Source organism: Nicotiana attenuata, chromosome 7 (assembly GCF_001879085.1).
Source record: "Nicotiana attenuata strain UT chromosome 7, NIATTr2, whole genome shotgun sequence".
In the NCBI taxonomy this organism is placed as follows: Eukaryota; Viridiplantae; Streptophyta; class Magnoliopsida; order Solanales; family Solanaceae; genus Nicotiana; species Nicotiana attenuata.
This window is the reverse complement of record NC_031995.1, coordinates 41,190,249-41,202,659: the sequence shown is the minus strand read 5'-3', so window position 1 is coordinate 41,202,659 and position 12,411 is coordinate 41,190,249.

Here is a 12,411-nt window from a genome sequence, read left to right as displayed (position 1 = left end):
ATCAACATATAAATATACACATCCATATCAACATATAGACGAACAAATCCGTATCAACATATAGACGGACACATCCACATCACCATATAGACGGACAGATCCCCATCACCATATAGACAGACACGCCAACATCAACATATAGATAGACAAATCCGTGAAGAGACCAACTTAAGGAGCAAATGGATTTAAGCGTCCACCTTAAGATTGGAAAATTAAAGTTCCTTTTAAGGACAAACCCGTAAAGGGACCAACTTAAGGTGCAAAGGGACTTAAACGTCCACCTTAAAATTGGAAAATTAGAAAGCCTCGACTTAAAGACTTGGTGGATTTGTAGACTTCAACTTGAAGACCGACAAACTTAATGATTTGACGGATTTGAAGATTTGGCGGACTTTGATGCATCAACTTGAAGAGCGGTGGGCTTTAAACTTCAACTTGAAGAGTTAATAGACTTGAAGACTCAGCTTAATGACTTGGAGGGCTTAAACAACTCAACTTGAATTCTGGTGATTTTAAGGACTTCAACTTGAAGATCGATAGACTTGGAGGGCTTGAATACTTCAACTTAAAGACTGGCGGATTTGCAGACTTCAACTTGAAGACCAAAAGTTTGAAGGTTTGGCGAGCTTGAAGGCATAACGAATCACCAGGCTTCATTGCAAATACTTGGTAGCCTCCTAAAAGACTATAATCATTCCATTGAAGACACCAATTTACAATGGATGCTTTCCCCTTTTAAATCAAACGAGATCAAAGTTCAACAGGAGGATGGCATTTCAGCTTGATTTTACATTCTTTCATACTTCACTCGGACAACAATTAGGGCAATATGTATCTTTTGAACTTATGCGACTGAACTTAGAATGAAACTCTAAGCTGCCTACATACCTCGGTGAAGAGGATCAAGTCATACCGTAGTTCAGCCTGGGTGATTTTTTTTTATTTTTTTTATGTCCTAAATTTTACCTAGGCCGCCCTTTTTGAGGTTTTCAACCTAGAGGACTTTTTTTTTTGGGTCGTACATAGTTTAGACTCATGCGGGCCAGGAGTGTTGGAACATGCAGTTTAGGCTCATGCGTCAAGGAGCATAGGAACATGCAGTTTAGGCTCATGCGTCGACGAGCATTATAACTTGCAGTTTAGGCTCGTGCGTTAAGGAGCATTATAGTTTGCAGTTTAGGCTCGTGTGTTAAGGAGCGTTATAACTTGCAGTTTAGGCTCGTGCATTAAGGAGCGTTGCAACATGCATGGACTCTTCAGCGTCATCTTCGGATGAATACTTGCCCCCATTCTCAGCATCCTCTACTTCTATTTCATCATAAGGCTCAAAGCCAGGAAACCTTTGATATCCACTTGTAGCCATACTCAATTCCATATCATGTGCACGAGTTGCTAGCTCTTCAGTTTTGGGCTTTATGCCTTGTAAGATATAGCGAAGGCTCCAATGCATGCCTTGAATGCACATTTCGATGCCAGAAGTTTCGCTAAGATGATCTTTGTAGTTGAGGCTTAAGCTCCTCCAGCGGTTGATGAATTCAATAACTGGCTCATCCTTTCCTTGATGAGTGTTTGTAAGTTCGATCATGCTTACGATACATCTTGTGCTATAGAAACGATTAAGAAACTCTTGCTCCAACTGCTCCCAACTATCGATGGAACCAGAGTCGAGATCTGTGTACCAATTGAATGCATTACCTTTGAGAGATCGAACAAACTGTTTGACAAGATAATCTCTATACGTTCCAGCATTGTTGTAAGTTTTAACAAAGTGTGCTACATATTGTCTCGGATTTCCCTTGCCATCGAGTTGTTGCAACTTAGGAGGTTGATAACCAACATGCATCTTCAAGTTATCAATTCTTTGTGTATACGGCTTTGCATACGTGAGTGATAATGTGGACGACTCACGTTTATCTTTGATAGATTCCATGATGAAGTCCTTTAATTTCTCAACGGGAATCAGACCTTCAGCGAAGACTTGAATCTCCTTGGTTGTCGTTGTTTGCTTATCGGAGTAGTCTTCTTTTTCTTGTGATCTTTGAAGATTTAAAGGTGTTTGCGTCGATTCTCCCTCTACTATGCTATCCAATATATTTGTTAACTTCAAAAGTTTAGCATCTTGATCTTGCATGTGCTTTGATAAGCTTTCAATTGCTTTTGTCAAATTTGCAAGTTGTTCTTCTACAGTAGAGGCTTCAATAACCATTGCTTGCATGATCGCCATAGAGGATGAAGAATGATATGGATCATTGTTGAGCTTAGAGGTCACATTAATGGAGACTGGAGGAGATCCAACACTCAAGTTATCATCATCGTCTTGCATGAAAGGTTTCTTGGACTTAGATAAGCTAAGTTGAGCAAGGACCTCTTCGATCCTTTGGGTGACATCGTTCCCTTTTTGGGTCGCGCTTGTAGAGGATCTTGTTCCTTTTGAGGATGAAGATTCGACAATATATCTTGATGCGGATGACACTTGAAGTGTTTGTTGTCCAAAAGAGCTTACTTTGCTCCTTGTGACTGTCCCAAAGCTTCCAAAGGTAATATTGAGGATGTTTTCCACATCAGCATAGAACTTGAAATTAGCAGCTTTAGTGGAAGTTGATCTGGAGTTGATTTTCTTTGAAGCCATTTCGATGTTCTTGAACTTTAGTGAACGAAAAGTTGAGGTGAGAGGTAGAGATTGTCCCACTGGGCGTGCCAGAATTTGTAGACAATAAATTTGCATCGAGAAAATAAAATCAAGACCGAAAAAATATTGCAACAATCATAGTATTTTATTTCAAATATTTGAGTGTTACAATCTCTGTGAATCCTCTTATTCTACTTTTCTAATATAAATTCAAGGGCCTTTGAGCTTGATCTTGAATTTGAATTTGATTTATCCGTCGCGAACACTTTGATTGTTGCCACGAGTTTTATCACGAACAAGTAGCCTTGATCTTGAACGCCTTGTATTTGATTTGACTTCGTTCGTGATCTTGAGTTTGATTGCTTGAACTTGAACTTGATTTGTTCTTCGTTCTTGAGCCTGAACTTGATTTGTTCTTCGTTCTTGAGCTTGAACTTGATTGCTTGAAGCTTGAAACTTGTGGAGGAATTTGCAGTGTTTGATCCATGAGCTCTTTCTTGCTTTTTGTTATAACTTCTGGTGTCTTTTCTGAGTTATGAAGAACCCTATTTATAGTTGTGGAAGGGAGGAGTTGTGATTAGAACAAAATCTTTCCGACCAATCAAAATTAAAGTGTGACATGGCAGCATTTGATTGGCCAGAACATGTCACTTGCACACGTGGCGCGATTTCATTGGCCTTTTAGTGTGACTTGACATGCCTTGTCATTTTGACACGTGGCATGATCATATTGGCTCTTTCGCTTGACTTGGCGCGCCACGTCATTTGACATGTGGCACCAAACTGGGCCTCTAGGAAGATGACATCTTGGGCTTAATGAAGCGGGCTAATCACTTTAACCTAATTAAATGGCTAACCCAATGGATTAAGACTTATTTATTTAATCCATATATATTGGACTTATATAATTAATTCAATTATATTAGCCCATAATATTTATTTGGCCTAAAATACATTTAATTGAGATTAAATCCAAATTTCATTATGGATTTAAATTCAATAAAATTTTAATTGTCTACAAAATTATAACCAAATTATTTTTTTTCTATAAAAGAGAAAAACAAAAACGAAAAATTGCTGAGACACTCACGAGTTGCTCTGGCTTGAAAGTTTTATGTTTCTAAATTTAAAATTTTAATTCAACTTATTAAAAGTAGAAGGGTTTCCAAAGAGGCGTACTACCACAAAATCATGTGTTAACTTCCTCTAATGTTATTATTTGATTTTCAGATTACTACTTGATTATAACATATATGTATATCTAGTGATGCATTCATTCACCGGTAGAAAAGCAAAATCAAGAGGAAAAGGTCAATCAGTAGAAAAACAATAGTCGTCTAAAGCACACATGGTAGGTAAGTGCAATTCCACTAAAATCATATAAAAGGTTAATTCGTATATGGAAGTTTATGATATTGTGCTATATTAGTACATTTGTGGTTGGGCGTACGTGTATCTCTATTTGCATGTGTTATTTTTCACCTTGGGATAAATAATAATAATATATCATACTCAATATTCAAATTGTGTGTATGAAAATATATCTAATTAAAGTATCCTTACTACATATAGTTGTATTGAGTCGGAGGAAGGCAAAAAAACTACCAATTCCGACTTTCTCTGGGCATATGGAACCCCAACCCTATGATCCACAACAAGAAAATCTAATCCCCCCAAAACCCCCATATATTGATCCATTTAACACCAAGCCTAGCTTCAAAGACATGCTCATCACCCGAAATCCAATGTTATTTGCAACCCTAGGGAATGATCATGAAAAAAACTCCATTCTACTGGATCAAGATGACCAGTCAAGTAATCAATCCTCCTTGTCAATCTCAGAAGGCATCAAGTGTATCTCCCTCTCCTCTGAGGATAAAGCACGCATCTATGAGCCATGGAAGAACTCTATCATCATCAAACTAGTGGGCAAACGCATGCTACATCACTACTTAAAGAAAAAAATTCAGGAACTTTGGAAGCCAATTGAGGATTTCCAACTAATTGATCTAGGAATGGACTACTATATCACAAAATTCAAAAGAAAAGAAAATATGGACAAAGCAATGCAACAAGGACCTTGGTTCATAAACGGGCATTTTCTCTCCATCATTCAGTGGAAACCAAATTTTGTTGCAACTCAAGAGAAGGTCACTAAATCAGCTGTTTGGATTAGACTTCCTCAATTACCCACCGAATTTTATGATGGGAAAATTTTGGAAAAAATTGGTAATGCAATTGGTCGACTACTTAAAATTGACGTATGCACATCAACAACTCTCCGTGGTCGTTATGCAAGACTATGTGTGGAATTACCCCTTGACATGCCAGTCCAACCTTTCATCTATGTTGGCCACCACAAACAAACAATACACTATGAAGGGGAGAACTTCCTTTGTACAAAATGCGGCAGATTGGGACATATAGCAAAAATGTCCCTTTATACTTCAAATTAATAAGGATAGTCCAAACGAAGTCACATGCAAGGGACTACCATCCTCAAAGGAAGGTGATCAAGAAGTCTGGACAACAGTTTCTTTTTCAAAAAAGAAAAATAATGAATGAAAACCACCCCAAAGCACCCCATTTCGGATAAATAAAGCACCGGTCCAGGTATTCCTGTTAAGCTTTTCAATGCTACCACTGGTAAGTATTTGGATACTAAATTTCTTCAATACAAAACAAAAGATGTTAATTACTCCATGTCTTCTTCTTATTCTGTGCTTAGGGACCAAACTATTTTGCCTACTAAAAACAACTATTCTATTCTAGACGACCAGCTAATGGTTTTGGATGAAACCATCAATGATAATAATAATCAATTTTCTCCTAAAAATAAAAATCCTCCTAATAAACAAATGTCTATTGACCAGCTAATGGTTTTGGATGAAACCACCTATGAAATTAATAATCAAATTTCTTCTAATACTAAAAATCTTCCTAATGAACAAATGTCTATTTTTGCTACTAATACTACCAAGGAAATGACAAACGTGTCAAGCACCTCTAATCCTACACAACAAATGGCCAAGGTGGCCATGCAAAATAACTTAGGAAAGGACACAACTACCCTTACTAAAAATCAAAAGACAACTATTAACACTACCCTTCCTAGTGGAGAAGAAAGTACTCAACCTTTTGTTAACCACAACCCCAAGCAAAATCTTTCAACCAGATCCGATTACCATCAACTGCCAAAGCATGTTAGCCAAATGGCCATTGATATAGAAACCTCTTGCCAAATGGCCATTAAACCTCCACACGCAAAAAGATTGGAAGGCCAACCTATAAACACTCCCCTTGGGGACACAAAAAACCTACAAAAGTTCTTTCCAATCATTAACCCTCCAACCAATCCTCAACAATCACCCAAGAGTCACCCACCCCCCCCCCCCCCCCGCCTGACTTATGTCTAATTAATAGTTCAGTAGCTACCCAAAATGCCAACCATTGCCTCAACCAGCCGGAGAAGACAAAGACTTCTCCAAATCCTCCGCCAAACCAGATTAACAATGGAAAACCTACCACTACCTCACCCTCAACCAGTAAATACCCAGATCATCTATGTCCAACCACCCCAAGCACAGAACTATCAACCAGTGTCATGGATGGAGATGGGTCTCATGGGCCATGCATGCTCTTTCAACATCCAGGTAAATGGCTAGGACGCTGTGATCATCCTCCACGATACTCAGTTCCTAGCTCAACTAGTGACAGAAGGGATGAGGCTGGCCATGAACAACTACTTGAACCAAGCCTGGCTAAACAACATACTCCAGCCCTAGCCCCGTTTGTGAACCCACAGTTGGTCCATGCAATGAGGAACCAATGGAATCTTCCCCCCCCCCCCATTCAATCCTATATATCCCCAGAATGCCCTAATGGATATGCCCTTCTTCTTTCCCGAGAACATCTCCCAACTAAACCCCATTCTCTTGCCATGGGAGCAATCACAACCACCACAGGCACCTCCAACACCACCATTACCCCCCTCCCCACCACACAATCCAGTAAAAGCTCAAGAACCTGTGGAAGAAGCAATGGGAGAAGAGGAAGAGCCACTGAACCTCCTCTTAGAACGAGTCCTAGAAATCTCAAGGCTAGACGGGGTAAAAGTGTTTCTCTTTTCGGAGGGGCAAGAGAAGAGGCATGATCTCAGTTGCCCATTGGCATTTTACAAATTCTCGATGGACATACGACCTCCTCGGGATCCAACCGTAGGAAATCGAGCAATGATCCTTGTACCATCTCCTTCGGAGGAATCCTGTGATGGGGGAAGTAAGGGAGAATGGGAACCCAGCTAACCAAAACCTCAACTTATCCATGAATAGGCCCACCAACATTATCATTTGGAACATTAGAGGAGGAAACAATGACACCTTTAGAAGGAATTTTCGGGACATGGTGGACACTCACAGGCCATGTTTGGTAGCCTTGCTAGACACTAGAATGGGTAATCACTTGGAGCTATTGGATGATTATGGGTTTACTGAGTTTGTGGAAGTTCCAGCGGAGGGTCAAGCTGGAGGGATTGTGGTGCTATACAACCATGAAGTAGTCACAGTGCAAAATTTCATACGTAGGGATCAAGAGATTCATGCTACTATTGAGGTAAACCCTATCCGCCAAAAATGGCTTCTTAGTATTGTTTATGCTAGCACTAACATTTTAAATCGTAATAAAATGTGGGACAATATTCAAAGTATTAGTGATAGCTTTAAGGGACCTTGGCTTTTAGGAGGAGACTTTAATGATATTTTTAGTGCAAATGAAAAATATGGTGGTAATCATATTAGAGATAGTAGAGCTAAATTCCTTTGGTCAAAAATTAATTATTGCAATCGAATTGATTTAGGTTACAAAGGTTGCAAATATACTTGGTCCAACCTTAGACACAAAAATAGAGGTTTGATTATGGAAAGATTGGACGAGGTATTTGGAAATGAGGATTGGATTAACTTATTTCCTAAAAGCTCCATTATTGATCTACCTAGAACCCACTCGGACCATAACCCCATACTAGTTGAATTAATCCCCAAAAGAAATACCTGTTATAAACCTCCTTTTCGACTGGAAACCTATTGGTGCAAGCATCCCTCCTTCAAACCACTAGTTCAAAACAACTGGAGTACAAATGATTATATTAGGGATAGTACTTCCTTTAAAGACAAAGTCATGCAATGGAAACACCTTACTTTTGGTGATATCATGGGAAAAAAAAAAGAAAAATTTTAGCCCGGATTCAAGGGATAGAAAACTCTAAGCACTACCCTTATAGTATTTTTCTACAAGATCTCCACTCTAGCCTCAAAAAAGAATTCAATGATTTATTGCTTATAGAGGAAGACTATTGAAAATTAAGGTCGAGAATTCTTTGGTTGAATGAGGGAGATGCCAATACTAAGTTTTATCACATAATGGCCACTAATAGAAAAAGAAGGAATAAAATAAACTTCTTCAAAGATAATGAAGGAAATTGGATAAATGACCCTAATCTAGTAACCTCCCATGTTTGCAACTACTTCTCTAACATTTTCACAACCTCTCATGATAACTCTAGTTGAATTAGCCCCCTAACAAATGTCACTCAACATGCCCTAAACTTGCAAAACCTTGATAAACCTCTATTAGATATTGAAGTCAAGAAAGCTATTTTCTCTTTCAAGCCTTTTAAGGCACCGGGACCAGATGGTCTACACCCCTTCTTTTTTCAAAAGTACTGGGGCTTAGTAGGCCATTCTGTGACAAAGATGTGCCATGACATCTTTGAATCCCAAAAGATCCCCCCATGAACTTAACAAGACCTATCTGTGCCTAATACCAAAAATTCCTAATGCAAATCACCTAAACAACTTTAGACCAATTGGTCTATGCAATACGGCCTATAAAGTCATTACCAAAATCCTTGTCAATAGACTTAAGCCTTTCCTTGACAATCTTATTTGCCCTTACCAAGCTAGTTTTATTAAGAATAGGAGAGCATCGGACAATGCCATAATCATTCAAGAAATTATCTCCAAAATTCACAAACAAAAAGGCAATCAAGGTCACATGATTCTAAAAATTGACCTTGAAAAAGCCTTCGATCGGTTAGAATGGTCATTTGTACACCATACCCTAAATTACTTCAACTTTCCTCCCAAATTTAAGACTCTTTTATTAAGTTGCATCTCTACAAGCTCAATTTCTATTTTGGTAAATGGCTCTACCACCAATTTCTTTCAACCTAGCCGGGGAATTAGGCAAGGAGACCCTATCTCTCCTTATATCTTCATTTTATGTCTAGAAATGCTATCAAGATTCATAAATCACCAGGTGGACATTAGGAACTGGGACCCTATTACTTTAGGTAGAAAAGGACCTTCTTTTTCTCTCCAACTCTTTGCAGACGATCTAACCCTCATGGCTAAAGCCAACCTTAAATCAAGCCATACCATTAAAAAAGGGCTAGATCTCTTTTGTACTCTCTCAGGGCAATCTATTAATACAAAAAAATCTAAAGTCATCTTCTTCAATAATTGTCATTTGCCTCTTACAAAGGATATTACCAACATTCTTGCTATAACTAGGACTGACTCCTTTGGGATATACCTGGGATTCCCCATCCTAAATAAACAACCTACCCCTAAGGATTACCAATTTATATTTGACAAAATGAGAGCAAAACTTGCCTCCTGGAAAGCTAAATTCCTAAACATAGCTGGACGAACTACTCTCTCTCACTCCTGTTTAAATACCATCCCAAATCACTATATGCAATATACTCTCTTACCTATGAGTATTCTCAAAAAAATTAATAAGGTTCAAAGAGACTTTATGGGGTAGTACTAGTGAGAAATAAAAACTCCACTATATTAATTGGTCTACAGTGTGCCAACCTAGAGATAAAGGAGGCTTAGGGCTTCATAAAGCTAAAGATAAGAATGTGTGTACCTTAGCTAATCTAGCTTGGAGAGATATTACCAACACTACTACTCCTTGGGCTAACCTTATCATTAATTCTTATGCTAACCCTCAATATACTAAGAAAAAATCTTTTATATGGAAAGGTATTTTAAAAGGATGGGAAGTTTGCTCCAAGGGTATTATTTGGCATTTACATCATCTTTCCAAACTAAACATTTGGGAATCCAATTGGATCCCCAACCTAGGCAGCCTTAGAAACTCAATATAAGGCCCTCTTTCCAGGAATGATCATAATCTTACACTTTCTAATATCTTTGATGGCGAGGATTGGCACCTTGATAGAATACCGCTCAACCTGCCCGATGATATTAAGGATGCCATTTTTAAAACAAAAATACGTGTTAAGCCTCCTATTAGAGACACCCCTATTTGGTCCCTTAACACTAAAGGTATTTTCACAACAAAATCTTGCTACACTCTAATACGCGATAATAATGAAAATAACTTAGACTTCCAATGGATTTGGAGCCTACCCTGCCTCAATAAAATAAAAAATTTTCTTTGGCAATGTCTTCATAATAAAATTCCTTGTAGACAATACTTGGCAAAAATTGGTCTCAACATAGACCCTCATTACCCAGTTTGTAGAAACCAAGTGGAGGAATCTATCTCTCATATCTTTCTTGAATGCCAGGCAACTAACCATCTTTGGAATACCGTTGGATGGAACAATTTCTATAAGGATAATGGTGAACACTGGCTAATCCAACTAAAAAACCTCAGCACAAATTTCACAAACCCCTTGTTAAGCTGGAACCTATTTTTTCCCTTTGCAATTTGGTATATTTGGATAAACAGAAATAATAACAATCATAACAATACCAATTTGTCCATAAACCTCAACCACATCACTAGTAAAGCTACGGAATTCAACCTTCTAACGGATACTAATATCCTACACGTACCTAAACTGCTTATTAGGGTTAAATGGCATAAACCTCCAATGGTTGGTACAAACGAAACATTGATGCAGGCTTCTCTAGAGATAAACAAAAATGCGGGCTAGGTGAAGTCATCAGGAATGACAAAGGAGACTGGATTATAGGATATACTAAATGTGCCAATGCATATGGCTCCCTTCAAGCAGAAATAAAGGCTCTACTGGAAGGACTTAAAACAGCTCATGAATGGGATTTGTTCCCACTTTAGATTGAAACAGACTCCACAGAGGTGATTCAATTTGTACAACAAGGGAACCACCTATTTACTGACATCTTATTGAAATGCAGGTTGTTAATGCACCGAGGGAAGCAGGTAATCCTCAACCACGAGTTCCGGCAAGGGAATAGGACAGCTCACAAGCTTGCATGCATGGGATCTGATAATACAAGGAAGAAGAAGAAAGTTTTTGCTGCCCCACCAGAAGAAGTGATAACTCTACTATATTAGGATGTATTAGATAAGCCTGTTTTTTGAAAAACTTTTGTCGTATGACGCTTGCAACTTGTTAGCGAGCCTAGGTAATTATAGTGTCCTATGTGGCACTAACTACAACTCCTATGTAATGGACGTTCCTTAAGTTTTAATATATTTACTTCCTGTTTGCTCAAAAAAGAAAAAGAGTTGGAGGAAGGCATGTACGCGGGGTGAGTGGCGCTAGAGTGACGGCGGGGGGTTAGGGGCATGTGCATAACATGGGCAGAGCTAGGATGGCGGAAGGGAGTTCATCCTAACCCACTTTCAGGAAAGTTATATTGTATATACAAGGTGAATATATATGTTAATTCCCCTTTACTTCCTCGTGTATTTACTTTATATTTTGAATCTCCTTAGTGAAAATTTATTACTATGCGGTTACATATTTTACTATTCAGTTGACTTTTTGATGAATTCGATGTGTAAATAGAATTAGGGCGACTTTTGTGAACTGAAACTGAATTTACTGTTCCGGCTCAAACTATGTCTATATTATTTGGAAAAAAATTAGTAAAAAAAATACTTTGCTTGTCATACAAATTAAACAATAATACAAAAGATATCTAAATATTCATATAAAATAACATCACACTCAGTTTGAATTTTAAAATTTGAATTGATGACTCAAATGTGTATTTTGCCCTTAACAGCATAACATGTGGACCTAATTAAATATTAGAGAGCGACTTCAAATTGGTTTCCTTTGGCAAAGGATGTGACTACCTCCACTTGGACCCCCCATGTTTCTAAAATATATCTTCTTCTTTCTTTCTTCTTTTCAAAGAATTTATAGGTCACTATCACTTGTTCACCCTCTGCTTTTTTCTTCCGTAACAGTCGTAAGATATACTAGTAAAAATGAGGATGGAGATTGAAGAGACCATCACTTCATGTTGTTGACCTACGGCTACTAGTATATATACTTGCCTTTCCACTTTGTCTGGTTTCACACCTCAAACTTGCGTCGTCACTACATCATCATTCGCTCTTGCTCTCTTTATTTTTATTTTTCTTCATAGTATTATTTAACTGCAAGTATTCCGCTCATGTGCCTTCACAATTGAATCATAACACCAAACGTGCACTAAATGTAATGGTTTACATGAAATATTATATTGCTCGTTAAGATTTGCATTTCACTTCTTCTTTTTTATTTGTTCCACCTAGTTCAGATACTTTCTTTAACCCCAACTAATCTAGATCTAGGTCGGGAAATTTTACAATTTGGGTAAGGTGCTCCTATCAAAGACGACTCAGTACTTAATCTTTTTATGAAGCTCATGAGCCTATGTTACACGGTCTTTTTTTTCCCCTTGTTACAAGGTCTTTTTTTTCGTTCATTTTTAATGAGATAATGAGCCCATGATAGAAAACTTTTACGGAAATTTGAAATATATATA